The sequence below is a fragment of the Aotus nancymaae genome, unplaced genomic scaffold, assembly GCF_030222135.1.
Source record: "Aotus nancymaae isolate 86718 unplaced genomic scaffold, 86718_ANA_hifiasm-v0.15.2.pri h1tg000081l, whole genome shotgun sequence".
Lineage (NCBI taxonomy): Eukaryota > Metazoa > Chordata > Mammalia > Primates > Aotidae > Aotus > Aotus nancymaae.
In genome coordinates this window covers 92,713-120,128 of record NW_026988496.1, presented here as the reverse complement: position 1 = coordinate 120,128, position 27,416 = coordinate 92,713, and the positions used below count along the sequence as shown (strand labels likewise).

General features: G+C 47.2%; 1 protein-coding gene across 1 annotated transcript in view; it reads left to right on the top strand.

Moving 5' to 3' along the window:
• Positions 1–1,664: 1,664 nt before the first annotated feature.
• Positions 1,665–27,416, top strand: part of DMRTC1B (DMRT like family C1B) — a 42,041-nt gene continuing 16,289 nt past the window's right edge. The window contains exons 1-2 of the mRNA XM_064368917.1: positions 1,665–2,208; positions 2,701–2,946. The gene's annotated coding sequence lies outside the window, so the exon portion shown is untranslated. The remainder of the gene's footprint in view (positions 2,209–2,700; positions 2,947–27,416) is intronic.

The window sequence follows — 27,416 nt, the reverse complement described above, 5'->3', positions numbered from 1 at the left end:
TTGGAGCTGATTATGTGAACCTCAGTCTGGGGCCTTTCCTCAAAATCCCAAGCCACTTGCTCTCCATTTGAAGCCACTAAACATTGTCGGGTATGAAGGGTGCATGCATTTGGGCAGGGAGAGATGATATTTTTTCCACACCGTTACACTGAATTGCCCTCCTCGAGGCCCAAAGCAAGATACCTGTGGAAAAGGCATTGCGTGTAGGCCACAGTCCTAACAGGTACTTAGGAACAAGCAATGCTGTCCCATGACTATCACCACATACATGGGTCCAGATACGCGTATATGTCTTAAGCTCCCCTCCAACAGCCAACCCTATCCCAACTAAATATCTTTCTCCAGAGCCGTAAAAAGATATTGAGCCATAAAACCACCCCACACTCCCAGATTTATTTCAGTCTCAACGAGAGAGAAGCATGAGAATGTGCCAGCAGGGAGGACGGGTCAGCCTCCTGTGAGAGCGGGTCCTTGAGAGTGTTGCTCTCCCCGGGGCAAGCTGAAACAGTAGAGCCACCCAGTCTGCAAAGCTGAGGGCCCCACTCTGGGAGCACCAGTGGGAATTCAGGTCCTCATTCAGAAAGTAAACAGATCAATGTAATTTGACGTTGGCCCCTGTGAGGTCCTCCCACCCATTACTGTGTGTCCGAAATGCCTACTGTCTCTCCACTGACTGTGGTGATTGCTTGTGTTGCAATTTCTAACAGGTTAAAGAAACAAGTATGCTCCAACGCCCCTTTCAGAATTCTCCCGCTGATACTGTGTTGCAGCACATGCCAAGGTCACCTCAGGAAGGCAAAAGAAAAGACAAAAATGAAGCCCTCATCTTCTGTAAAGGAACAATGCATAGTTGGAGACGAGGTCGCCTGTTGGAAGGGCTCTCTGTCTTGCGGTGGGGTAGGGGGGCTTGGGAGCTCTTTGTCAGTACAGGGGTTAACGCCTCTTCTGAGATCCACAGACTCTTCCTCCACATGACCCTCCCGCCTCCGCATGTAAACACCGCCCCGTTTTCCTCAGATATGAAGACCGTGTGCATCGCTGGGGGGAGAGAGACGTTACTCCGTCCTCATTCCTGCATGTAAGTGCCCCACCAGGGTCAGAGCTGCCAGCTGTGGAAGACTCACCGTTGACTGGCCACAGCCCATTGCCACCAGGACCCAGGAACAAGCAGCGCTGCCTCGAGGAGGAGGGCGGACAGCCTAACAGGGCTAAGGGAGATGCCAGCTCTCTCCCTCCACAACCGCACCACCGCGAAAGCTGGCCATCCCCGGTTCACCCGACGCGTTGAAAGTGACATCAGATGCCACGAAGCAAAAAGCAGTCCAGCGTGCCAGCGTTTATTTCAGGCCCGGTGACCGGGACACCGTGGGCGAGCAGGGGCATGGAGCAGCAGAGGGGGCTCGGTCACCGTTCAGGCCTTTGTGTCTGTGGCTCCGGTGGTCTCAGATTCTGAGTGTCCGGTGTCCTCTCCTAGGGAGAAAAGCAGAGTGACAAGTGGACCCTTGGAAGCCCTGGGGATTTCTGGCTTGGTCTGAGGTGGTCTTGGTGGAACAGGAAGGGGCGGCGCGGATGGGCTTGGCGGTGAGCAGTGAGAGAGGCAGAGGCTGGCTCCCAGGGAGCTCTCACCTGAAGCACTTGGTGAAACATGCCAGGGCCCTCTGGAACCGGCTCCTCCAAGACCCTCGCAGAAGAGCAGGTTCCCTGGGCGAGCCTGTGCCACTGGATGGGTCCTCCGTGGCTTCAGACGCAACAACCAACTCCTCAGGCTCTTTTTGCGGCCCTTTCACATTCTGAAAGACAAACTAAATAGCCGGACCCTAATGGCCCCTCCCATCCCCGGCTTCCGTTACCCTCTCTGGCAACTGCTGTGTGCCTCCCCCGGCCCTATTCCAGGGGCCGGGGATGCGGCAGTGACCTGCACAGGTGAAGGTCCAGCCTCCCAGAGGACATTCCAGGACAATGGAGGGAAGCCAGACTCACCGGGTCAGCAGGTGGAAGGAAGGGAGCGAAGATCGTGCTTCCAAGAGCGTTGTGATGTGCCAGTAGGGACCAGCACGACTTCGTTGAAGACACCGGCGAAGCTCGTCACTCTGCCGGATGCAAAGAGGCCGAGGGCCTCCCCGCTTCACACCCCATTCAGCCCCTCTGCCCCTGCCCCATCGTCCCTCCTTCCTCCAGCCTTGTGCACCAGCAGAGGATACATTTGTGGTATGTCACATTCCGTCTGTTCCTGTGTCTCTTACTCCCACTCCTCCAATCTTTCTTTCCTCTGTTTCTTCCTCCTGGCCCTCCCAGCAGGCTTGAGCCACGTTTGTGCTTGCTAAGCAGAACAGCTCCGAAGGTCCTCCTCGAGAGAGCACAATGTGTAGAGGTCCTCTAGCGGTAGCTCATCTTATTTGGCGATGAATGGTTCATTGCATGCCAAGGTCACACAGGGTCCTAGTTTGCTGTGAGCAGGACTATTCCGGTTTTAAAACTTAAAGGCCCCTGTCCCGGGAAAACTCTCCGTCCCAGGCAAACTAGGACAGTTGGTCATCCTACTTCATTCACGCGGACACTATTGTGACATTACTGTGCACTGTTTTTCTCACATTTAACAGTTGAACCTTGTAGATGAAATTGTAAGAGTGATCCTGATACATAAGATGTCGTCATTTATGAGTAATGGATGTGTATTGAAGGCTCTTTGTATCTTTATAGGGTGGAGGTAAATGCAGCATTATGTGTTTGCCCCCTGAATACACATCCACTAAAAGACTATGACTGGACCTCAGCCATCACATCTGCTCTTGGGGTGTCACACCAGAGTTCTAGGTGGACCCAGAGTTGCAGAGACAAGGTCAGGGGAAGGAGCCGAGAAAGAGGTTAACAAGACCGCAGATGCTGCAGATGGGATTCACACGAAGATGTCCTTCCCACCAGCCAGGCCGTCGCTGGCTTTGTAAGGTAATGAGATTAGTAACGTTAGAGGTGTTGAAACACAGTGTACGAGTGGTCACTTGTACACTGTGCTGCAGAGAGGAGGGTTCAGATGGTTCCAGACAGCCCTGAGATTCACAGGATTCGTGTGCAAATCAGAGGTAAAGAGCCCTTAGCTTTCATGTGAATACAGAATTCCCTCTGATGTGCACAGAAATTCTCACCAAAATCTTGTGAATTTCCAGCAAGTGTTGCGAAATACTTAGAAACTCCTCCAAGAAGTGAGCAGGTCTTGTCTGTCCTATCTGCCCTTTCTCTCCTTGAGTCTACTCCAGTTGGGTTTTCTCCTACACCACTCCACTGGAACTTAGGAGTTAATGGAACATGAACCAATGAACAAGTGAAAGTAATGTTTCTTATAGTTGTATATGACTAGCTTTGTGATTAAAATGACCAAACTGGCAAGTTGTGTTTAAATGCTTAATAAAAGCTAGGTTTAAACTGTTAACTTAAAAAAATGAATAGAAATGAAGACCCAGAAAGCTACACTGCCATCTCTCAGCAAAACTTTCATTCTCATATAAAGGAACTCGTTTTCTAAGTAGGAAGGTTGTTCCAAACTGCCAGAGATTCCCAGGAATGAAGGCCCAGGTTTTGTGGCGTTTCCATCTGTCTCCTTGTAGACGCAGCCATCTGCCACCAGGTGGCAGAACAAGACGAGAAAACTGTGCCCCACGGAGTCCCTGAGCCCCTTCCGCTGCAGTTTTTGAGTGAGTTTTCTCAGGGGCCGGGATCTGTCCCGGGGAGCCATCCCAAGGCCTTGCCCTCCTAAGATATTCCAGGGTGTACCCAGGGCCTGGTCCGGGGTTTCTGACGTCTACGATGATGCTTAAGGCAGTGACATGGATCAGCAGGGCCTCTGGGCTAGGAGACTCAATTCACCTCCTCATGAGTAACTCTGGGATGTGGTAGTAGGTTGCTTTAGGCGGGACGAGGGGCCAGTTGTATCTGTCAGTATGTCATGGGAGTGACATCTGTGATTCTGCAGGGACATTTGGACAGCAGGGAATCAAAAACGCGGGAAAGTGAGGGTCAGCAACCGAAAACCTTGCCAACTGCTATGGTCTGAATTGTGTTCCTCCACCCCGCAATTAACGGGTTGAAGCCCTGACCCCTAATGGGACTGTATCTGGAGCTAGAGCCTTTAGGAGGGAATTGGGGTTAAATGAGGTCATAAGGGTGGAGGCCTGCTCCGACAGGGTTAGTGTCCTTATGAGATGAGACGCCACAGAGCTCATTGTATCTGTCAGTATCTCGAGGTAGTGACAACTGTGATTCTGCAGGGACATTTGGACAGCAGGGGTGTCTCTTCCTCTCTGCACCGCATGCACCCAGGAAAGGCCGTGTGACGTCTTAGCAAGAAGGAGGCCAACCATGAGGAGAGCCTTCACCAGAAACCAAATCGGAGAGCCTTCACCAGAAACCTTGATCTTGATCTTCCCACTTGGCAGAACTGTGAGAAAATAAATGTCTGTTGTTTAAGTCACCCAGCCTGTGGTATTTTGTTATGGCAGCCCGAGCGGACTGATACACCAACCTAGAGATTTTTCAAAGAAATGAGTCCCGGGCTGGCCCAGAAGGCCAGGCTGCTCAGTCCCCGGAGCCTGATGGCAGGTGAGGCGGACAACCCTGCCCAGCCCAGTCACATTTTCTTTTCTTTCTGAGTCTCCTGTGAGAAAATAAGCTGCCTCGGGGCAACTGCCTTGAAGGGAGGCAGAGTTCTGCAAGGAGTCAGGGAGGGGCTGTGAGTGACGGTGATAAGACCCAGCCCCGAACCGCCACCCTGCAGATGGATGGGATTTATATCAAGAAAGGCCACCATGTCAGTCCCCAGCTTTATGCCGTGTCTCCCTCAGCTGAGATTTAAACAAGTATGTAGGGATTCGAGAAAAAGGTGATTTTAAATTTTGGAGCGGATGTTACAGGGAGGAGGGGTCAACTGGATTTTGCCAGCCCTGAGATTGAACTGGATAAATTACAGGTAAATTATATGTGTGAAAGCACTGGGTACATGAGAGGATCTCAATACAATTTTCTTGGCTTGCAAGCAAGTTTCGCAGAAGTTCCTGCAAGAGGGGAAGTGACTCTTATTATTACAAATCGCAACAGTTTCTTTTATTAAAGACCTGTTTACAATATTGTCTTATTTACGCAAATACAGATGATAAAACAATAGTCTCCTTTGTCCCCCCCTCTCCATCACCAGCCCCCTCAGCAATGGTTTAATGTGTTTCCTCAAAAATTCCTCAGGCAATGCATTTACATGCACATACATGAACTAAGAGAAACATGCGCTTGCCTTTCGTGGGGCCATAAGATACATATTGGCTCATGATGCACGTATTGTGTGGCACTTGATTTTTGCATTTTACAGCAAGTCTGGGTGAACTTCTCCTGTCAGTTCATGAAGAACTATCTCAGCATTTTTAACTTCTACACAGTGTTCTAGGTGATATGCCATACTTCTTTAACTACTTCCGCACACAAGGACCTTTCACATTTTTTCCCCAACTTTTAAAGTTCTCAAAAGTTTTTCTAATATCCTTGTTCACAGAGTATGTGTCACTCTAGAAGAGATACACAGAAATGGAATTTTGGCACAAAACTCTACAAATATTTGAACCCTGAGCAACCATTGATAAATGGATCTGAAAAGAGCTGGGACCAATTTATTCTCTCAGGAGCAGAGTAGGATAGTGCTCATTGTCCTTCACCGTCGCTCTTGACGTTATTCGTTCCTTTAAATATTTGCTAATCTGGTGGTTGATATATGAAAGGTTTTGAGACAAAGCCTTCCTTACAGAATCTGTGAGGGTCCAGGGCTGGTCATGCCAGGGCGGGTCATGCCCGACATACTCAGATGTCGCCTCCAGTGGACCGGATGGGGAGAGGCCAAGAAAGGCACAACAGAGTACAACAGAGAGTGACGGGAGGAAGTTTCAGGGGCCATGAGAAGGCTCAGAGAAGGCACCCACTCAGCCCTGGGGGTTGTAATGGAGTCAGTGGAGGTTTCCCAGATGCCTGAAATGTGTGAGGAAAGAAATTAGTCAGGGAAAGGGAGAGGAGGAACAGCACTCGAAGCACAAAGACCAGGCCACTGAGGTGATTTTGGAAACTGCAAATAAGCAGAGCCAGTTTCTATTCTGTGCACTTGTAGCAGTCAAGATTGGCTACCATGAGGCGGTGCAGGATTAGAAACGTGTGTAACGGTGGAGACCCTGAGTTCCTCTGCTGCAGTTCTCTAGAATGAGGGGGCTCGCTCAGGGGCTAGCCTGAATTCCAAGGTCCGGCCCTTGAGGATCTTCTGGGTTGCATCAAGGCCCTGGCCTAGAGTTTCTGAAGTTTGTCGTGGGACTTAAGATAGTGAGATACATATCTATATATATCTCACTATTATGTATATATATATAATATATATATATATTATTATTTTTTTTCTTGAGGACCTAGCCTGAGAGACTGAAGTCAGCTGCCCACCCATTCTGTAGCCCTGGGCTGTGAAAAGAGGCAATTTTAGGCAGGGTGAGATGCCAATGGTGTCATGAAGTATCTTAGGGGATAGTGAGGTCAACCTTAGAGGATACTGAGAATACTTGCACTGGGGCTCATGGGAGGCATAGTAGCCCCCAGGACAGCAGTGCCATCAGGTGACTTGCAACTAGGCAGTTGGCTGGCACAGCAGGTAGCTGTGAATGTAGCAGTCCCCTAAGCCACAGGGTCACTGAATGTGTGAGAAGAACAAGAATTTGAAGATCATTTAGCCAAAGATTTCAGTATGTCGATAGGGCAATGGAAGCTCAGAAAGGTATAGCAACTTGCTCAAGGTAACACAGAGGAATAATGTGTCATTATGGTGAGACAGTGACGTGAGGACACTGTGACTGACACTGACAGATAAAACCTGTCTTTCCCTGGACCCGAGAGGTTCTAGAAACCAAGACTCTGTGCAAATGTGTCATTCACAGCAAAGCGCCTGAGAAGGTTCATGGCAGACAGTTCCCAATCAGCAGCAGTGGTGTGCCTCTGAGGGTATAATGTGTGAGGCTGTCTTGGTGCGTGAATCAGCCTCTGGTGGGTGGTGAACACGGGGCTCTGGGACTGGTGCTCTCTCTCTTTCTCTCCGTCTGTCTCTCTCTGTCTCTCTCTCTCTCTCTCTCTCTCCTCTCTCTCTCCTCTCTCTCTCTCTCTCCTCTCTCTCTCTTCTCTCTCTCTTCTCTCTCTCTCTCTCTGCCCCCCCCCCGTGTTTTTGTGTGTGTTCTAGAAGGGAGGTCCTTTTGTCACCAAGCCCTGCTCTATTAAATCTCATTATGACCACCTGGGTTTCGACGGCTGTTTTCCAAGTCATGGCCCCTTGTAAACCCACTGGATTGGTTGGAGGGTGCTATCATTGCAGCCAAGGATCCTCCCTCCAAGCCCAAGGGAAGGAGGGAATAAGGTGACCTCAAATCTTGTCCCCTGGGCCTGAGCCTCTTAAGCTGCAGTGGCAGCTTCATCCATGTCTGTGTTCCACACAGTGTCACATCCCTTGCTCTTCCTACGTTCAGGCAGCCCAGATTCATTTCTGGACTGGAGAAAAGGCCTCAGCACCTCCAGGAAGACAGCTCTGAGTCCAGACATTGAAAACAACTGGCTCCTGCTGGGAGGGAGGCTCTGGGCTCCAAGTTGGAGGAAATAAAAGGGATACTTCTCACTCTTATCCCAGGTCAGAGAGTCTAGGCACAGCAAAGCTTTAGTGGACACATGCTCATTGATTCATTTTCTTCAATAAAGATTTATTGGTGCCATGCTGTACGTAAAGCCCTGTGTCCAGGTACTGGCTGTTCCAGGACTAATGAGGTAGAGCTCCTGCTCCAGAGATGAGAGTCTGGGTGAGGACAGTCAGTCATGCAAGTTAACCTGCCAGAGGTGGCAGTCTAGCATGAAAAATGCTACGATAGAGAAGAGGACACAGTGTGTTTGTGTGTTAGTCAAATATTTCATCATACAGATAGGGAAATGGAAGCTCAGAAAGGTATAGCAACTTCATCAAGGTAACACGGAGAGAAAATGGATCACTGTGGTGAGACAGTCACGTGAGGACACTGTGATTGGGACTGGCATAGTGGAGGGGAGAAACATTACCAAGGGAAGAAGGAAGTGTTCTTTTTTTTGAGGGTAGGAACATCAGAGATCAAAAGGACAACTGAAAGGCTGAGTAAGGAAATGGTGTTTCCAGAGGAGAGCCATAAGTGCAAAGGCCCTGAGGCAGGGCGGAATCCAAAGTTATTTTGGGGGTTACTGAAGGCAAATTTTAGCCATGATGTGGAGAAACATGAGGCTGTAGGAGAGGAGCAGAGTTGAAATGTCCAGATGCAAAGTCTGAGGGATGAGAGACAATGTCCTGCATAGAAAGGGGCTCTTACAGAATCATCTCATTTGGATCCAGGTGGCATAGCAGGAAGTCTCCATTGCTGGTCCAGGATGAGTCCTGGGCTCCCGTCCCTGTGTAGTTTTCTACAGTGCATACACTGGGCCTTCTAAACACACCAACTCTAGGGCATAATGGTGAGGTCAGAGTCATGCCCACCCAAGCTGTTCCCTAGAAGCCAGTGACCGGATACCATCCTCTATGGCCGAGGGAAGCTGGCAAACAGTGCATAATGAGGACATTGATATGGGTTCATCTAGAATAAAAGCAGGATGACATAAAGAAGGGCTGGGTTTCTAGTGGGTGGGGGAGGGAAATGAGTACAAAGAGGCAGAATTGTGGGGATAAGATATTGGAATCAGGCATCGGTGAGAGGGGAGGGCAGAGAAAGAGAGAAAGTGAGGAGAGGAGGAGGAAGGGAGTGACAGAGCGAGGGAGGGATGGGGCCAGGGAGGCAGAGAGGAATCTAGGGAGGGAGGTAGAAGAACATTTGGTCCCTTGCATAAGGGATATGGCCGATGAGCTGCAGTCTGCTGGGGCTGCCTCTCTCACACCAGAATTTTTGGAAAAGTATCCACTCTGATGTGCCTCTCTTCCTGGAGAACAGATGCCTTTGTTCTACTTGCTGGGAAGATAATTTTCCTGCACAGTGTTTGGATTTTTGTTTTTGCTTTTTGACACTGGAATGACCCGGAGTCGCTGGGGAGCTTCCAAGAGGAGGATGCAGGGTCCCAGATCAACTATATCACTACTCATGGCTGCCACGTACTGAGGGCCTCATACGTATCAGACACTCTGTCATGTGAATTACGTAAGCTGACACTTACCTTTCCAACAGTCCTGCAAGTTCAATGTCAGTCAGATTTCACAGAGGTGTAACCTGGGGCCGGAGACTTTGAGATATTTGTCCAAGGTCACATAGTTATTTATCGACAAAACTGGGACTTGACCCCAGGTCTGACTAAAATGTGGGTGCACCGTGCACCACCCTGGCACCTGTGAACCCCTCCCAGCCTTAATCAAGCCTTCTGTGTCTTGCACCCAGTCCGTAGCCCCCAGATGTTCCCCCTGTCTTAATTATTATTGATCGCTGCATTAAAAACTACCACAAACATATCAGCTTAAAACGATAAACAGTTTTACTCTCAGAGTTCTGTGGATCAGGGATCTGGGTATGGCTTAAATGGATCCTCTACTTCCGAGTCTCTCCCAAGACTGGCAGCCCAGGGACAACAGTCTCATCCGTAGGCTCGACCGGGGAAGGGTCGACTTCCAAGCTCACTCATGCGGCTGTTGGCAGGATCCAGTTCCCCATCTGTAGGCTCAACTGGGGAAAGACCGACTTCCAAGCTCACTCATGCGATTGTTGGCAGGATCCGGTGGGTTGCTGGCCTGAGGACCTCAGTTCGTCTATGGCTGTTGGCCAGAGACTTTCATCAGCTCCTCGCCAGCTGGCCTTCACCATCTGGGCAAGCACACATGCAAGAAGAGCCTGAGGGAGAGAACGAATGCCAGCAGGTCAGAAGTCACAGTCTTGTTATAGCCTAAGCATGGAAATGAGACGCCATCATCTTTGCCAAATTTTGTTGGTTAGAAGCCAGTCACTAGGTCCAGCCCACCCTCAAGGGGAGGGAATTCCATAGGGACATGGGTGCCAGGAGGGGGGATCCTTGGAAGCCATTCTGGGAGGCTGCCCACCACACCTGCTCCTGCACCCACCTCAGTATAGTGAGCCCCTTTGGATATCAACTGCCTTGATGGAGCGAATGGTTGATGGGCCACCTTGGACTGTGCTATGTGGCCTGAATCTATCTGATCCCACCTCTCTTCCAGCAGGCCCAGGACTCGAGTCTGCCTGGCCTTGCGTTCCTCCCCATCCCTACCAACTACTCCCAGTCACTGAGCCCATGGGATGTCACAGCAGCTCTGAAAATGGACCTGCTCCCTGTGACTGACTGAAGCACATACCCATCAGTTGAGTGGGACTGGGACCCAGGATGGTGCTCCAGGCCTCTCCTGGTAAAACAGAGATGAAGAGCTCAGTTCACCCACTGAGACAGGGCCCACCTCAGGAGAACATGGGTATAGGTGGGAGAGGGCTGGGTCCAGAGTTATCTGTGAAAGCTGCTGAGATGGTCTTGCTTTTGCCCTCTGGGTTGGGATTCTGGGTAGAATCTTCCCATGTTCTCCAGCAGGCATCAGAGAAACATCTCTAAGGCAACGTGGGAGCACCCATGCCAGAGAAGGAGCCGCTCTGAAGCTGCGTGGAGAGCCAGAAGTGCTCAGACGTCTAAGACGGGGGACCTACGCTAGGGAGGAGAGGAGTGAGGCTACATCGGGGATGCTTTGTGTGCCTCCATAATGTATTTAACTCAAAGGCAGAGAGACATGTGAAGCACATATAGATAGCAAAGCATTTTTAAGTAGGATGATGGCTGCTGTATTCTTCTCTCTGTTTTTCTGTAGGTTTGAAATATTTCAGTGGTACAATACTCTAAAAGTAGAAAACAGAAGAGAAGGAGGGGCTCTCAGGGACCCTGCACTCCATATTTCCCAGGTGTGTCTCAGAGTCAAGTGCATCAGGTTGGGGGGCGGCATGGTGAACTTGCGAGTTTCCTAGGAAGCCAACAGTTCCATTAGGCTGTGGGGATCGGGACCGCAGGTGGCTGGACACCCGTGGCAGAATCTTAGCTAGGAGCAGACCCATCCCAGAGAAGCCTGGGCTTTTTCCAGTTTTGGGAAGCATCCACCAGACTCAGCTCTTCTCCCTGCTGCTGTTTTCTTGCCATACATATCAGGAGCAGCTTACAAAAAGACACGGTGTGATAGTGAGAGAGAAACAACCTGAGGTGATGGATGAGGTCATGTGCTGGAGGGGCTCTCTCCAAGGTTAGGGTGGGGGTTGCTGTGGTCAGATTATAACTTAATGCCTCTGAAGACTTTCCTGTGGATTCTGCGACATCTTCTCTCCTGACCTCACCTCCCTGCCCCTCAACTCACAGCCCTCCTCCCCGGCCCAAGGGCTATCCCTCAGTCACTGCCCATCAGCCACCCTACATGGAGTTTTTGAAGCCAGTAGCACGTTTACTGTCCATCGACCACCGTACCATTGCAAAAGTGACTGAGGGATATGCACTACTGCTCCAAGACACAAGGGCAGCAATCCATATGGCTAGGTCCCCTGTGCCTAACTCTCTCCACAACAACCCCACCCCCTCCCTGCTACCTCCACCGAAAGACACAAACCATAAATCACAGGAGGTGGATGTTCATGTGGAGAGGGACAGCAAATATCATACCACTAAAAGAGTCAAGTGTGCCAGCATTTATTTCAGGCCCACTGGGGCGAGCAGCGGCACAGGGCAGCAGAGGGGGCTCCGTCACTGTTCACGGGTCTGTGTCTGTGGCTCCCATGGTCTCAGTTTCCGAGTGTCCAGCATCCTCCCCTAGGGAGGAAAACAGAGTGACAAGTGGACCCTTGGGAGCCCTGGGGATTCTGGCCTGGCCTGAGGTTCTCTTGGCGGAACAGGAAGGGGAGGCCAGTGGGCTTGGCGGTGAGCAGTGAGAGAGGCGGAGGCTCTCACTGGAAGCACTTGGTGATGAAACACGCCAGGGCCCCCCCCTGGAACCAGCTCCTCCAACACCCTCGCAGAACAGCAGATTCCCTGGGCAAGCCTGTGCCACTGGATGGGTACTCTATGGTGCTGGCAAAATAAATGAAGGGCATAGTGTCTTTAGCTGAGCCAGTCCTGTTCAGGAAAACAGAGAAAAATCGTTCTAGCCAGCACTAACATTGCTTCCTTTATTCATCAAGTGTTTGCTGAGGGCCTGTTACGTGCACACCAGGCTCAGTGGCAGGTACTGGGGATACAGCAATGAACTCTAGAGATCCAGATCCCAGCTCTCCTGGGGCTATCTGCCACGCTGGAGGGAAATCAGGCTCACCATGTCCTCAAGAGTTTGCTCTTCCTTGGGAAGGCCAAAAAATGGAGCTGCCCACCTTGTAAAGTTGAGGGCACCAGTCTGGGGAATGTGGCTGTCTCTATACAGTCCCAGCTCAGGACTCAGCAAAGTTCATGTTTTCTGAGAAGTGCGACGTACATGTGGTGTCTGAAAGGACTTACTGTCAGAGCCTGGCAGAACTCTTCGTTGTGCTGGGCCTCTGGCTCAGGGCCTGTCCCTTCTGTGAAATTCCATCCCCGTGTCCCTGGCCTGGATCTTCACCCTCCCCTCCTGTAGACGAGTATGCTCTTTTCAAGCAGCTGATACATTCTCATAAACTCCCTCAAGTGCTGAGATGCCTCGTTAGCTGGTATCGTGGCTTTCTTTTCCTCTCTCCCGGCTCTCCCTTGAACCCACTCTAATCAGCTTCCAGCCCCACCATGCGACTCTCACATAGACGATTAAATGACTAATTGAAAGCGATGGTTTCTGATTTCCACGTTACTCTACTTATATAAGCCTAAAGACTTAAGGAAAGATCTATTTTGTACATTGTTAACTTTAAGGTTTACTGAAATTCAAACCGGGGTACTTGCCAATTATACTTTCCCCCCTCACTAGCTCCATCTTCATGTCAAGAAACTCAGTGAGTATACAACCCTGAAACTACCCCTAAATTCCCAATGAGCAGAACCCCAGCGTTGCCGGGTGATCCACAATCAAACTCCAGGTTTCTCCTCTGTGCATTAGTGGAAGCCAAGGTAGGGCGCTTGAGGGAAGCATGGATGTAGAAAACTGTGTCTCACGGATCCCTGAGTTTTTTTAGCTGTAATTTTTGATTCAGGCTGCTCAGTCAAGGCCGAGGCTCAGGCTCAGCCTACGGGAGCCTTCCAAGGTCCTGGCCTTGAGGATGCCCAAGGTTTTGTCGAGGGCTTGACAGAGCCCTTTTAGAACCCTGTGATGGGCCTTGAGACAGTGGTATCTGAGCCCGCAGGGCTCTGGTCTAGGAAGCATCAGTTTTCCCACCCTACTTCTAGTTATGATTGGTGTCAGGAGGAAGAAAGAATTTGGGGATGCATCGTATGGTAAATATATTAAGCTGTTCAATCCCTGACAAATGGCACTGGTGCACAGTGTGAATCTGCGCCAATTCACACTACCAGCATCAGAACCTCAGTATGTGATACCCGATTTGTATCATTACAATTTTAAATGTCTGTCAAGTTGCAGTTTGAAAAGTGGAATCTCAATTGTTATCTTAATTCCATTATGACTTGTGACGTGGAGCGCCTATTCCTTTCATAGCGGCCATTTGTATTTCTATAAATGGCCTGCTTAGATTCGTTGTTAGCTTTTCTACTGTTGTTTGTTCTCCCATGCGTTTCTTGAATTGTCTCGTCAGAGTTGCCTGTATATTGCAAATATGATTCTTTAGTCTGTTATAATTGAAGAACATGTTTGTTCCCAGCCTCTCACTTCTGTTTGCAATTTAATTCCTGTGTCTTCTCGTATGGGCACTTTTCATTTGGGGTGTTCATACCGGCCGCTTTATTCAGGCCTCACCACAACCACGCGAGATTGTTAATGTTCACCTCAGTTTTCTTTTTGTTTGGTTGGTTTTATTGGCATTTAATGAATGCTTACTGAGTTAGGTGTCAAGATACTCTACGCACTGGAGATAGAATCACCACAGTTCAATGCGCCAAGATCACACTGAGGGCTGGCAGCACAGTAATGAGCTCTACCCTTACGGAGCTTTCCACCTGCAAGAGTTCCAGGCACACTCTTAAACATTTTATTTTTCATTCACGATTTAAAAATGTATTACTGCACATAATTATACATATTTATGGGGTACCGTGTGATGTTTCAACCCCTGTATGCATTGTATAATCATCAAGTCACGGTAATTACCATATCCATCACTTTAAACACTTTTCATGTCTTTGCAGTGTTAACATTTAAAATCTTCTAGATTTAAAATCTTGAAGTATGCACTACATTGGTATCTTCTATACTCATTCTACTGTGTAATAGAACACCAGAACTCATTCTCTCTGTCGAACCATAACTTTTTACCCTTTACCAGCCTCTCCCGTCGCCCCACATCCCCTTCCCTCTGCAGCCTCCGGTAACCACTACTCTAGTTTCTACGTCTATGAAATCAATTTTTTTTTTAAGATTCCACATATGAGTGAGGTCATGTGGTGTTTGTCTTTTTATGCCTGGCTTATTTCACTTAGCATAATGTCCGCCAGGTTCATCCATGTTGCCTCAAATGACAGGATGTCATTTTGTTCCATTGTGTATACCAGCCACCTTTTTCCTTACCCATTCATCTGTAGATGGGCATTTAGGTTGATTCTATATCTTGGCTGTCGTGAATAATGCTGCAACGAACACGGGAGCGCAGATGTCTCTTCAACGTAATAATTTCCTTTCCTTTGGATATATGCCCAGTAACGAGATTGCTGAACCACACAGCAGTTTTATTTTTAATTTTTTGAGGAATCTTCACACTGTTTCCCATAATGACTGTAGTAATTTTCATTCCCTCCTACAGTGCGTAAGTGTTCCTCTTTCTCCACATCCTCTCCAGCATTTTTTACTTTTTGTCCTCCTGATAACAGCCATTCTAACTGGGGCAAAGTGATATCCCATTGTGGTTTAGATTTATATCTCACTGACGATTGGTGATGTTGAGTGTTTTCATATATCCGTTGGCCATTTGCACACCTTCTTTTAAGAAAAGTCTATTCAGGCATTTTCCCCAATTTTTAATTGAATTATTATTTATTTTGCTATTGTTTGGGCTCCTCATATATTCTGGATATTAACCCCTTGTCAGACGCATAGTTTGAAAATACTCTCTCTCATTCTGTAAGCTGCCTCTGTTACTCTACTGGTCGTTTCTTTTGCTGTGCGGATGCTTTATAGCCTGACATAATCCTGTGTGTCTATTTGTGCTTTTGTTGCTTAAGCTTTTGAGGCCTTACTGAAAAAAATCCTTGCCCAGTTCAATTTCGTGAAACGTTTCCCCTATGCTTTCTTCTAGTAGTTTCACAGTTTCAGGTCTGACATTGCAGTCTTTTAAGCCACTCTGATTCGACTTTTGTATCTAGTGAGAGCTAGGGGTCTGGTTTCATTCTCCTGATTGTGAACATACAGTTTTTCCGGCACCATTTATCGAGGAGACTGTCCTATCCTCCATGTAGATTCTTGGCTCCTTTGTAGAAAATCAGTTGGCTGTTAATGCTTGGATTTATATCTGGGTTCCCTATAACGTTTTATTGGTCTGTGTACCTGATTTTATGTCAGTGCCCTGTTGTTTTGGTTGCTTTTGTATATTTTGAGGTCAGGTAGCGTGTTGTCTCCAGCTGTGTTCTTTCTGCTTGTGATTGGCTTGGCTTTCAGCATCTTTTGTGGCTCCATACCACTCTTAGGAATTTTTTTTTTTCTGTCCAGACCGTCATTGGTATTTTGACAGGGATGTCATCAAACATGGAGATCACACTGGTTAATACGGACATTGCAACAATATTAATTCTTCCATGAACATGGGATCTCTTTCCATTTATTTCTGCCCGCTTCAATTTCTTGTATCAGTGTTCCACAGTTTTCACTGTAGAGATCTTTCGCTTCCTTGCTTAAGTTTATTGCTAGGGATTTTATTTTTTATTTTTTGTAGCTATTGTAAATGGAACTACTCTCTTGATTTCTTTTTCAGATAGTTTGCTATTGGCAAATAGACGTGCTACTGATTCCTCTATGCTGATTTTATATTCTGTCACTTTGCCAAATTCACTTGTTAGTTCTAACAGTTATTTGGTGGAGTCTTTAGGGTTTTCTCTACATAAGTCTACGTCAGCTGCAAACAGGGACAATTTGACTTCCTCCTTTCTGGTTGGATGCTGATATGGTTTGGCTGTGTCCTCACTCAAATCTGATTTTGATTTGTTGCTCCCATGATTCCCACATGTTGTGGGAGGGACCTAGTGGGAGTTAATCAAATCATGGGGGCGGTTTCCCCCATACTGTTCTTGTGGTAGTGAGTAAGTCTCACGAGATCTGATGGTTTGATAAGGAGTTTGCCCGTTCACTTGGCTCTCATTTTCTCTCTTGCCTGCCGTCACGTAAGACGTGCCTTTTGCCTTCCACCATGATTGTGAGGACTTCCCAGCCACGTGCAACTGTGAGTCAATTAAGCCTCTTTTTAAAAAATAAATTACCCGGTCTCGGGTATGTCTTTATCAGCAGCGTGAGAACAGACTAATACAGGTGCTCTTTATATCTTTCTCTTGCCTAATTGCTCTGGCTAGAACTTCCAATACTAAGTTGAATTTAAGCAGTGAAAGCGAGCATTCTTTTCTTGTTACAAATCTTACAGAAAAAGCTTCCAACTTTTTCCTATTCAGCATGACATTAGCTTTGGGTTTATCATATATGGCCTTTATTTTGTTGAGGTATGTTCCTTTTATGCCCACTTTGCTGCGAGTTTCTATCATGAAGGGGTGTTGAAATTTTTCGAATGCTTCAGCATCTATTGAAATGAGCATATGGATTTCGTCCTTTGTTCTGTTGATGTGAGGGATCACTTTTATTACTTTGCACATATATTGAAGCAACCCTGCATCCCTGGGGTGAATGCCACTTGATCATGGTGGATGATGCTTTTAATGTGTTGCTAGCGTTTGGCTGAGGGTTTTTGCATCCACGCTTGTTAGGGATCTTGGTCTTTAGTTTTCTTGTTTTGTTGTGTCCTCATCTGGTTTTGGAATTACAGTAATGCTGGCCTCGTAAAGTGTGTTTGAAAGTATTCCCTCCTCTTCATTTTTTTTTTTTTCCTTTGGAAGCCTTTGAGAAGAAGTGGTACCAGTTCTTTCCATGTTTGGTAGCATTCACCAGCAAAGCCATCAGGTCTTGGACTTTTCTTTGATGGGAGAGTGTTTACTCCTGCTTCAATGTCATTATTCCTTATTGTTTCTGTTCAGGTTTTCTGTTTCTTTTTGATGCAATCTTGGTAGGGCGCATGTGTCCAGGAATTTATCTCTTTCTCCTAGATTTTGAATTTCTTGGCAGATAGTTGTTCACGATAGTCTCTTATCATCATTTCCATCCCTGTTGTGCCAGTTGCAATGTTTCCTTTTTGTCTCTGTTTTTATTTGAGTCTTCTCTCTGCTTTCGTTAGTTAGTCTAGCGGAAGATTTGCCAATTTCTTTATCTTTTAAAAAGCTAACTCTTTGCTTTTTAGATTTTTAAAGTTGTTCTTAAAAAATCTCTATTTCGTTTAGTTCTGCTTTGATCTTTGTTATTTCTTTTCTTCTGCTAACTTTTGTTTTTGCTGTTGTTGCTGTTGCTGTTGTTGTTCTTTTTCTAGTTCCTTGGGGTGTAACATTAGTTTGTTTGTTTGAGACATTTCCACTTCTGGTATGTAGTCATTTATTGCTATAAACTTTCCTCTTAGAACTGCATTTGCTGTATCCCATAGGATTTGGCATGTTGTGTTTCCATTTTCATTTGTCTCAAGGAATCTTTAAATTTCCTTTTGAATTCCTTCATTGACCCATCCATTGTTCAGGAGCATGTTGCTTCATTTCCATGAATTTGCCCAGTTTCCAATGTTCCCTCTGTTATTGATTGCTGGTGTTGTTCCATTGTGGTCAGAAAATACTCGATGTGATTTTGATTTTTAAAACTTTGTTAAGAATTGTTTTGTGACCTAACCTATGGTTTATTCTGAGGAAATGTTTCGTGTGCCGTTGAGAAAAAAAAAATGTGTATTCTGTGGCTTTTGGATGGAATGATCTGTAAATGTCTGTTAGGTCCACGGGGTCCAGAGTGCAGTTTAATGTCGATGTTTCTTGGTTAATTTTCCGTCTGGATGATCTGTCGGGTGCTGAAATTGGGGTACTAAATTCCCTCACTATTGTTGTATGATGATCAATCTCTCCTTTTAGGTCTTTTAATATTTGCTTTACATATTTGGATGCCCTGGTGTTGGGTGCATATATTTATAACAATTATAAATAAATAAACATACATATATTTTACCGTATATATTTACAAGTGTTAAAAATATATATTTACAATTGTTAAAATATATATATTTAGCAATTAAATATATATTACAATATCTATTGCCGTCATTAAAATACATATATATCTTGTAATATGTATCACTATGTATATTACGACAGTTAAAAAACATATATATATATATATATATATATATATACACATACAAACACACATATACTTACAATTGTTATATCCTTTTGCTTTATCAACCTGTTTAACATCATATAATGGCCTTCTTTGTCTTTTTCTTTTTATGGTTCTTGACATAAAGTCTATCTTATGTGATCTAAATAGAGGTACTCCCACTCTGTTTTAGGTTCCATTTGCATGGAATGTCTGTTTCCAACCCTTTGCTTTCAGTCTATATGTGCCTTTCTAGGTGAAGTGAGATTCTTGTAGACAGTATATAGTTAGGGCTTGTGTTTTTAGCCACTCTATGTCTTTTAATTGGAGAAGTTAGTTCATTTACATTCAAGTTTATCATTGACAGGTAAAAGTTTAACACTATCATTTTGTTACTTGTTTTCTGGTTGTTTTGTAGCTCTGTTCTTCCTTTGTTCCACTCTTACTGTCTTCTTTTGCTGTTATGTGTTTTTCTCTAGCAGTAAATTTTGATTCCTTGCTATTGATATTTTAGAGTCCCTATTATAGGTTTTTACTTTGTGGTTACCATGATGAGACTTACAAAATATGTCTTATAATTACAATATAAGTTATTTTAAACAGATAGCAGTTTAACTTTAATCACAGGAAAAAGGAACAAAAACAAACTCTACGCTTTAACTCATCCGCCCCTCCACGCTTTGACTTTTTGATGTTTTAAGTCACATCTTTTTATATTATTATCTCTTAACCAATTGTTGTGATTATTACTATTCTGAACAGTTTTGTCTTTTAGGTTTCATACTTAAGATATGTTTGCCAACCCGCAATGACAGTATTATAGCACTGTAAATTTGTCTGCTTTCTTACTATTACCAGTGAGTTTTATGCCTTCAGATATTTTTTTCTGTTACATCTTAGTGTTCTTTTCTTTCAGACTGAAGAAACCCCATTAGCATTTCTTCTTCCTTTCTTCCTTTCTTTTTGTCTTAGAAAGTCTTTTTCTTTCCTTTATGTTGGAAGGATAGCTTTGCTGAATACGGTATTCTTGACTGACAGCTTTTTCCCCTTTATCACATTGAATGTATCATTCCTCCCTTTCCTGGCCTGCAGGGTCTCTGCTGAGAAATGTACTGAAAGCTGTATTGGTGATCCATTGAGTGCGATATGTTGTTTTTCTCTTGACGCTTTCAGCATTTTTTTCTTTGCCTTTGATTTGTTTAAATAATTTGAATATGGTGTGCCTTGGGGAATTTGTCTTTGGGTTGAATTTTATTTGTGATCTCTGAGCTTCCTGTACTGGAATGCTATGATCTTTCTTCAGATTTGGGATATTTCAGCCATTATTTATCTAAATATATGCTTTCTAGACCTTGTGCTTTTCTTGTCTTCTTCAGCAATTTCTATTATGCAGAGCCTAATTTTCTTGATGATGTCTCATAATTCTCAAAGGCCTTCTTCCCTCTTTTAAAATGCTTTTGTCTTTTTCCTCCTCTTTGTATGTTTTGTCTTGGCGCTTACAGATTCTTTTCTCCGTTTGGTCAACTCTGCTGTTCAACCTTTCTAATCAGTTTTTCAGTTCAGTTGCAATGGTCTCTATATTAGAATTTCGGGTTTTTTTTTTTTTTTTTCAATTGTTTTTGTTTCCGTGTCACATTTTTCGTTTTGTTCCTGGATTGTTTTTCACATTTTATTTAGTTGGTTATCTATGCCGTCATGTAATTCCCTTAACTTCTTTAGGATTATTCTGAATCGTCTCTCAGACATTCCCTAGATCTTCAGTTTTTCTGAGTCTGTTACTGGAGTTTTGTTGGTTTCTTTGGGTGTGTCGTATTTCATGAGTTTTCACAATCCTTGTCTCTTTACATTGATGTCTGTGTGCTCGAGGAGATGGCCACCTCTTCCAGGTTTTGCAGCTGTTCCTCGGTGGTGTTAAACCTTTGCTACTTAATATTGGAACTTAATCCCTGGCCAGCTATTGCTTCCAGTCTGAGAAAGACTTATTTTGAGCACCGGAACTTAAATGCTGAACTGGAACTGTATTGCTGCCCTGCCACTGTTTCTTGGTCGGGGGAAGAGTTAGGTGAACACAGGACCATCACTGCCAATCTTTTAGTTGTTTCCAGGTCAAGAGAAGGCTCTACGTGATCACGTGGGCTTAGCGGGAAATCTGGCCAGGGATCTGGGCCTTCCTGTGGGTTGTGCCCCTGTCCGTGCTATGGTTCTGGCCAGTCTCCTCAGCACCGGCTTGCGCACTGATGGCGGCACAGAGCGGCTGCCAAGATCCACGTGAGAGTTGCTGTGATCAGTGCACCCACTTTCTGTTCCCAGTTCACCCCAGGTGTTTCAGCTGTCTTCTGGAACTCCCAAGGATACCTGTGGGATAGGACTGGAGGGGGCGTCCCATGAAGATTCTCAGACTGGTGGGGAGATCACACGTCCACCTCCAATTCCTTCCTCCCACCTCAGAAGATGTGGGTCTAGAGAAATTCTCTCTGAGTATCATTATGCTGGTTTGGGGGAGGAGGTGGCACAGTCTAACATGACTGTTGTTCCTCTTACTGGTGGTGGCTTTTCTCAATTTTGTCATCCTAGGAAGTTTCCTTGCTTCTCCCCCAAGTTCTGGTGAAATCAGAGTGGTATTCTTGTCTTGGATTAATTTCTAGTTGTACATCTGTGGGAGGAGTGGTACTGTGGGATCATCTGTTCTGCCGTCTTGCTGACGTCACTCCTCCTATTTACCCCGGTGTTCAAATGCAGAAAGCAAGGCTAAGAAAAGGTGCAGGGGTTTGTCCCCAGATTCGAATCCAAGATCACAACCGATGTATGCCTGACTGGAAAGCTATGCAATAACGTGGGCCCACGCCAGGCTATAGGCCAACATTAAAGCCCCATTCATACCTGCCCCCTCCTAGACATGGAGGGAACACAGCACATAGTGGAAGAAGCCTTCTTTTGTCCTCAGAGGAGTGTGCCTACTTCAAAGCCCACAAGAGAGGGTATGGAAGAACAAGGTACTTAATAATGGGCCTGCTGGACAGGACACTGTAGTGAGGGTCGGGAGATCTGGGGACCAGGGCAAGACCCACCACTAACTGTGACTTCGTCTAAGTAACTTGCTCTCTGCTGGACACGTCTCTAATAACCAAATAAGAGTTCTGAGCCACTGTTGCAGGTGTCAGAGAGGTGAGTTCTTTGACCCCAGCTGGGATAAAGGGAGAGGGGGTGAGATATACCTCCAGCAATCATTTCAGCAGCCTATAGCCCTTATCAATGCAACCTCTCAGCCTTAGCAGCTATTGCTAGTATCATCATGATTTGCATGTAAATGACTGCTGCTGGATGATGATCTGGGGACAAATGGCACCCAAAGCTTATCCCAAAGGGCCTGATCTCAAGGAAGCTGATGGATGTTGCCTCTAGGCCTGCTACGACACCAGCTGCTCTGTGGAGGGGGCATCCTATGTAATCTTCACAACCCCTCCGTGAGACTCTTTCTTTCCCACCCCCACGAAGAGTAATAGCATCAGTCCTTCGCAACCGCCCAGGACTGCTGTGAGGAGTAATGAGAAAGCTCCAAAAACAGCCCCGGAAGATATTAGCAAGTGAGTTGCACCTGCTATGTACCCACAAAATTAAACAGCAACAACAACAGCAGAGGAGCATGATGCACGTCCAACAGATTACTCATCCGGACAATTGCAGAAAACATACCGGAGCTGTGCATTATGAGATAAATGGTCATCGATATTACTACTAATCATTAAATGCCCACTGGTGATACTATTCCCAGTGGAGTTACAAATGCCACCCAAAGAATCCATAGCTCCTGTCCTCTCAGGAGATATGGGAAGTCATGGTTACTGGGGACCAGGCTTTGCCCGGCATGCCCCTACAGGTTTTATCCTATCTAGTCCTCACAGCAAGTAAATAAGATAAGTCTAACTCCTGCCTCTGGGACGAGGCTGTTCACCCTCCCCTCACAATCCCCAGAGGACATTGATGAATAAGTAAACCAAGGCCAGAGCCTCCTAACCCATGCTCTATGGTGTGTGCCAATGGTTTATGATGTCTCCACAATACAGCTCTTGTCCACCCTTAAGTGGTCAATTAGGGCCTGGGACAGCCTACAGATAGTACCCAACATGGTTAAGCACCACCCCTTTTGAGCCTCATCTTTACACCGCACACCAAAACATACATGTGTTATCGTGTGTGTAAAAAAACTCCAAACCGAGCCAAAACAAGAAGAGGATGTGTATAAATTTCCTGAATGGGGTAGAATTCTGGTTATTTCCTGTGTGACTGCCAAGTATGTTCAAGGTAGCTTCTCAGCAACGCATCAGCGGTATGAATCTCGGCAGAACCCAAGACCAGACCCGACTTCTTCAGCCTTTCACTGAATCCTCCTCCTCCTCCTCCTCCTCCTCCTCCTCCTGTGGTGCCTATCCTGGTCAGTGGTACTCCAGGGCCACAAGTCACTCAAGCCAGAAGCCTGGGTGTCATCCTTGGCCCCTCTCTGGACCTTGCCCCGGGCCCACCTCCAAACCTAAGACAGCACCATTCTATCTATCCTACGAAAAGCATCTGCCAAATAATGCCACTGCCCTTCACACCCTCTTCCACTAAATTTCCGCACAAACATTACAACCCACGAGTGAGTGAGTGTGTTTTCTTCGGGTACAATTTCTCCCAACGGCCGTTGATTTTCTGTGATTGAGACTAGGGGTGTCTGAAGATGGCCAGTGAATGAATAGAGTTGATTGGCAGGGTCATGGAAACAAGCAAAGCCCACATTGACCCTCACTGGCATGATTTTATCACACTTCCTCGTGCTGGAGTCCCAGGAAAGCCGAGTCCCTCTTTGTCATCGGTGCAGGGAGGATGGGTCAGCCTTTTGTGAGAGTGGTCTTGGAGAGTGTGCTCTCCCTTGGGATGGCTTAAAGAGACTGCCTGCCCTGCTATGTTGAGGGCACCACTCTGGGGGTTCCAGCGAGATGGCAGCTTTCCCCCTACAGGAAATAAAACAGATGAATGTGATTTGATGGGACCCCTTGAGGTTCCGACGCTCATTTAAGTCTGTGTCTGGAAGGCCCACCATTAGGCTCCATGTGGGAGACCAGTAGTCTTCTGACTGCTCCTAGGAGTACTCTGGAGGTCTGTAGAATTACCTCAGGTGACCATGGGGAGCACTGCAGGAGGGGCACAACAGATGCAGTTTTTTTCCCCCATTGGGTCACACCATCATTTCATCAGTCAAAACGATTCCCCAGTAGGGTGCAGAGTGGGAAGAGATTGGGCGGTGAGTGGTGGGAACTGTCTCCAGGCCCCCTGTGACCTGGGAACCCTGACTCCATTCATGTACAATGTCCCCATCACCAAGAGCATGGGCTGTAACTCACAGTCGATTGGGACGCCCCTCCCCCCAGATTTCTAGTTGGGGACAGTGGCTCTTAGACTGCATTGGTGTCTTGGAAGGGTCCTTGCCTCAGATCAACCAAGGACTGTATACTGGCTCCCTCTTGTGCTGGCGATGTGACTTCAGAATGGCGATCACACAACTCACCTTGATCCAGATGGCGGGAGGATAAAACGAAAACATGTGAAGCTCCTGTAACACAGCAGGCTGTGTAACATTTCATGCAGCTGAGGACAAGTGTTGCTACCTCCGTAAGACAGCCCAGGATTCACAGGAACATAGCACCAGAGAGAATGAGAGCGGGTGAGGCAGAAAAGTAAGCTTAATCTCTTGCTCACTCGCACAGTCCAATGGTCTTCTGTTCACCAAAAGTGCTGGGTGATCCTGGGGCAGTGGGATTTCTGACCCCACATTTTCTTCTGAGGCACTGTTCACTTTACTGACCTACCTGAGACATGCCTGAGGCACAGGGATCGTCAGGTGATGTAAACGCGGGTGAGGGGGAGGTGTAAGCAAAGGAGGAGAACTCATAACTTGGGCACAGTCATATTTCAGAAACAAAGGTGTAAAGCTGATGACCTATGCCTTTCCCTACTGCTGACCTGTCTTTCCCCCTTCCTGCACGTGATTGCCTTGTATGTATGCTCAAGTGGTTCATCATGCAATGGGTAATGGGGCCTGCTCTTGAGACACACGAGCATCTGTTTTGTGTCGTTATAACAGAATACATGAGACTGGGTGATTAATAATTAATAAAGAAAAAAAATGTTATTTAGCTCATGGTTCTGAGGGCCAGAAAGTTGAAGGGCATGGCCCCGGCTTTGGGCTTGCGTGCTGTGTCATAATGTGGTGAGGAAGGTCAAGGGGGAAGCGGACACATGCAAAGAGAGAAAACCTGAGGGCCATCCTGGCTGTATAACAACCTACTATCTTGGGCACTTGGTCCATTCCTGCGAGAACTTATCCAGTCTCACCAGAGCAAGAACTCACTCACTACTGTGAGGAGAGCACCAAGACACCTACAAGGACAAAGGTGGAGCCCTCATGACCCAAACATCCTCCCACTAAGCCTCACCTCCCAGCACCACATTGGGGATCAAATTTCAACATGAGTTGAATCTCCTGTGCGTACGGGGCTGGCAGAGGAAAGCATCTTCTGCTGTGAGGCTGCAGGGTCCAGTGGCCTGGGCAAAGGGGAAGCCAGGGAAGTACGCCTGGTCCATCAAGCCAAGAGGGCCTGAGGTGGACGATGGCAACTAGAGGTCGAATCAGCAGTGGAGATATTCCTTTCAGGAGACAATGGGGAGTGCAGTGTGTGGGAGTCAGTCAGCATCTGGTGGGTAGTGGGCATATGGTTCTGGGCAAAGCAGACCTGGACGATGTTAGGATCAGATTGGAGAGCCCTGGACGGGGTGTGGCACTGTGGGGAGAGGGGCTCCTCGTTGCCGATTCTGGCTACATGTAAATCCCATCTCTGCCGCTTGGGTTTCAAGTGTGACTGCCGAGTTGTGCCCTATCCACCAGATTTCCCCACATCATTTCTTGTTTCAACAAGTATTCATTCACATCCTAAATACACACACACAAGCACAAGCATGCCCATGCACATGCATGCACAGACTCTCCCTGACACTCCTTTACAAGTGCAATGACTGAGCTCATGATTATGACAGCAGCTATGAAGGAACAAACACCCAACAGGTGTCCAGCCCTCTGGAGTTGGAACTCTGCTCCTCTTTTGGACAGGGCTAAGCCCCATGCTGTGATGTCCTAGGAACTTTTGGAGAAGCAGCCACATGGAGCTGAGCCTCCCCTACTGAGTTAGGGCCCAGCTCAGGAGGACAGAGGCATTGTGGGGAGACAGGTGGTACCTGTGCCATCAAAAAAGCTGCAGAGACATGGGACCTAAAGAACTCAATCACTCGATAATTAAAAGCTTTTGTCTGTTCAGTACCTATGGGTCTCACCGTGGCTGTCCCCAGGGATGTAGGAAAAGGGCTGTGGGACTTCCAAATGCTGTTGCCTACCAGAACTTTACCCCATCTGGATTTCATTTGCGCTTAAAGGCCCTGGACCGCTGAAGAACCAAAGGGTGAGTAATTCACCCGGCAGGCCCTATGAAAGCATTTATTTTCCTCCCTTAGCATTGTGCAGAGGACTACATGAGATAGGGGATGGGGAGAGAGAGTATTTTGGCGTTCCTGCATCCTAGTTAGGCTTCTTGATACTAAAAAGCACATCCAGTATCTTTGTCCATTTACTTCGGGGATTCTTGGTGTTGCAATTTCTAACAGGGCTTCCTCCATGGTTGTTAATTAACAGGGATAATTATGCTCCAACGCCCCTTTCAGAATTCTCCCGCTGATACTGTGTTGCAGCACATGCCAAGGTCACCTCAGGAAGGCAAAAGAAAAGACAAAAATGAAGCCCTCATCTTCTGTAAAGGAACAATGCATAGTTGGAGACGAGGTCGCCTGTTGGAAGGGCTCTCTGTCTTGCGGTGGGGTAGGGGGGCTTGGGAGCTCTTTGTCAGTACAGGGGTTAACGCCTCTTCTGAGATCCACAGACTCTTCCTCCACATGACCCTCCCGCCTCCGCATGTAAACACCGCCCCGTTTTCCTCAGATATGAAGACCGTGTGCATCGCTGGGGGGAGAGAGACGTTACTCCGTCCTCATTCCTGCATGTAAGTGCCCCACCAGGGTCAGAGCTGCCAGCTGTGGAAGACTCACCGTTGACTGGCCACAGCCCATTGCCACCAGGACCCAGGAACAAGCAGCGCTGCCTCGAGGAGGAGGGCGGACAGCCTAACAGGGCTAAGGGAGATGCCAGCTCTCTCCCTCCACAACCGCACCACCGCGAAAGCTGGCCATCCCCGGTTCACCCGACGCGTTGAAAGTGACATCAGATGCCACGAAGCAAAAAGCAGTCCAGCGTGCCAGCGTTTATTTCAGGCCCGGTGACCGGGACACCGTGGGCGAGCAGGGGCATGGAGCAGCAGAGGGGGCTCGGTCACCGTTCAGGCCTTTGTGTCTGTGGCTCCGGTGGTCTCAGATTCTGAGTGTCCGGTGTCCTCTCCTAGGGAGAAAAGCAGAGTGACAAGTGGACCCTTGGAAGCCCTGGGGATTTCTGGCTTGGTCTGAGGTGGTCTTGGTGGAACAGGAAGGGGCGGCGCGGATGGGCTTGGCGGTGAGCAGTGAGAGAGGCAGAGGCTGGCTCCCAGGGAGCTCTCACCTGAAGCACTTGGTGCACTGGAAGCACTTGAAGCACTGGAACCGGCTCCTCCAAGACCCTCGCAGAAGAGCAGGTTCCCTGGGCGAGCCTGTGCCACTGGATGGGTCCTCTGTGGCTTCAGACGCAACAACCAACTCCTCAGGCTCTTTTTGCGGCCCTTTCACATTCTGAAAGACAAACTAAATAGCCGGACCCTAATGGCCCCTCCCATCCCCGGCTTCCGTTACCCTCTCTGGCAACTGCTGTGTGCCTCCC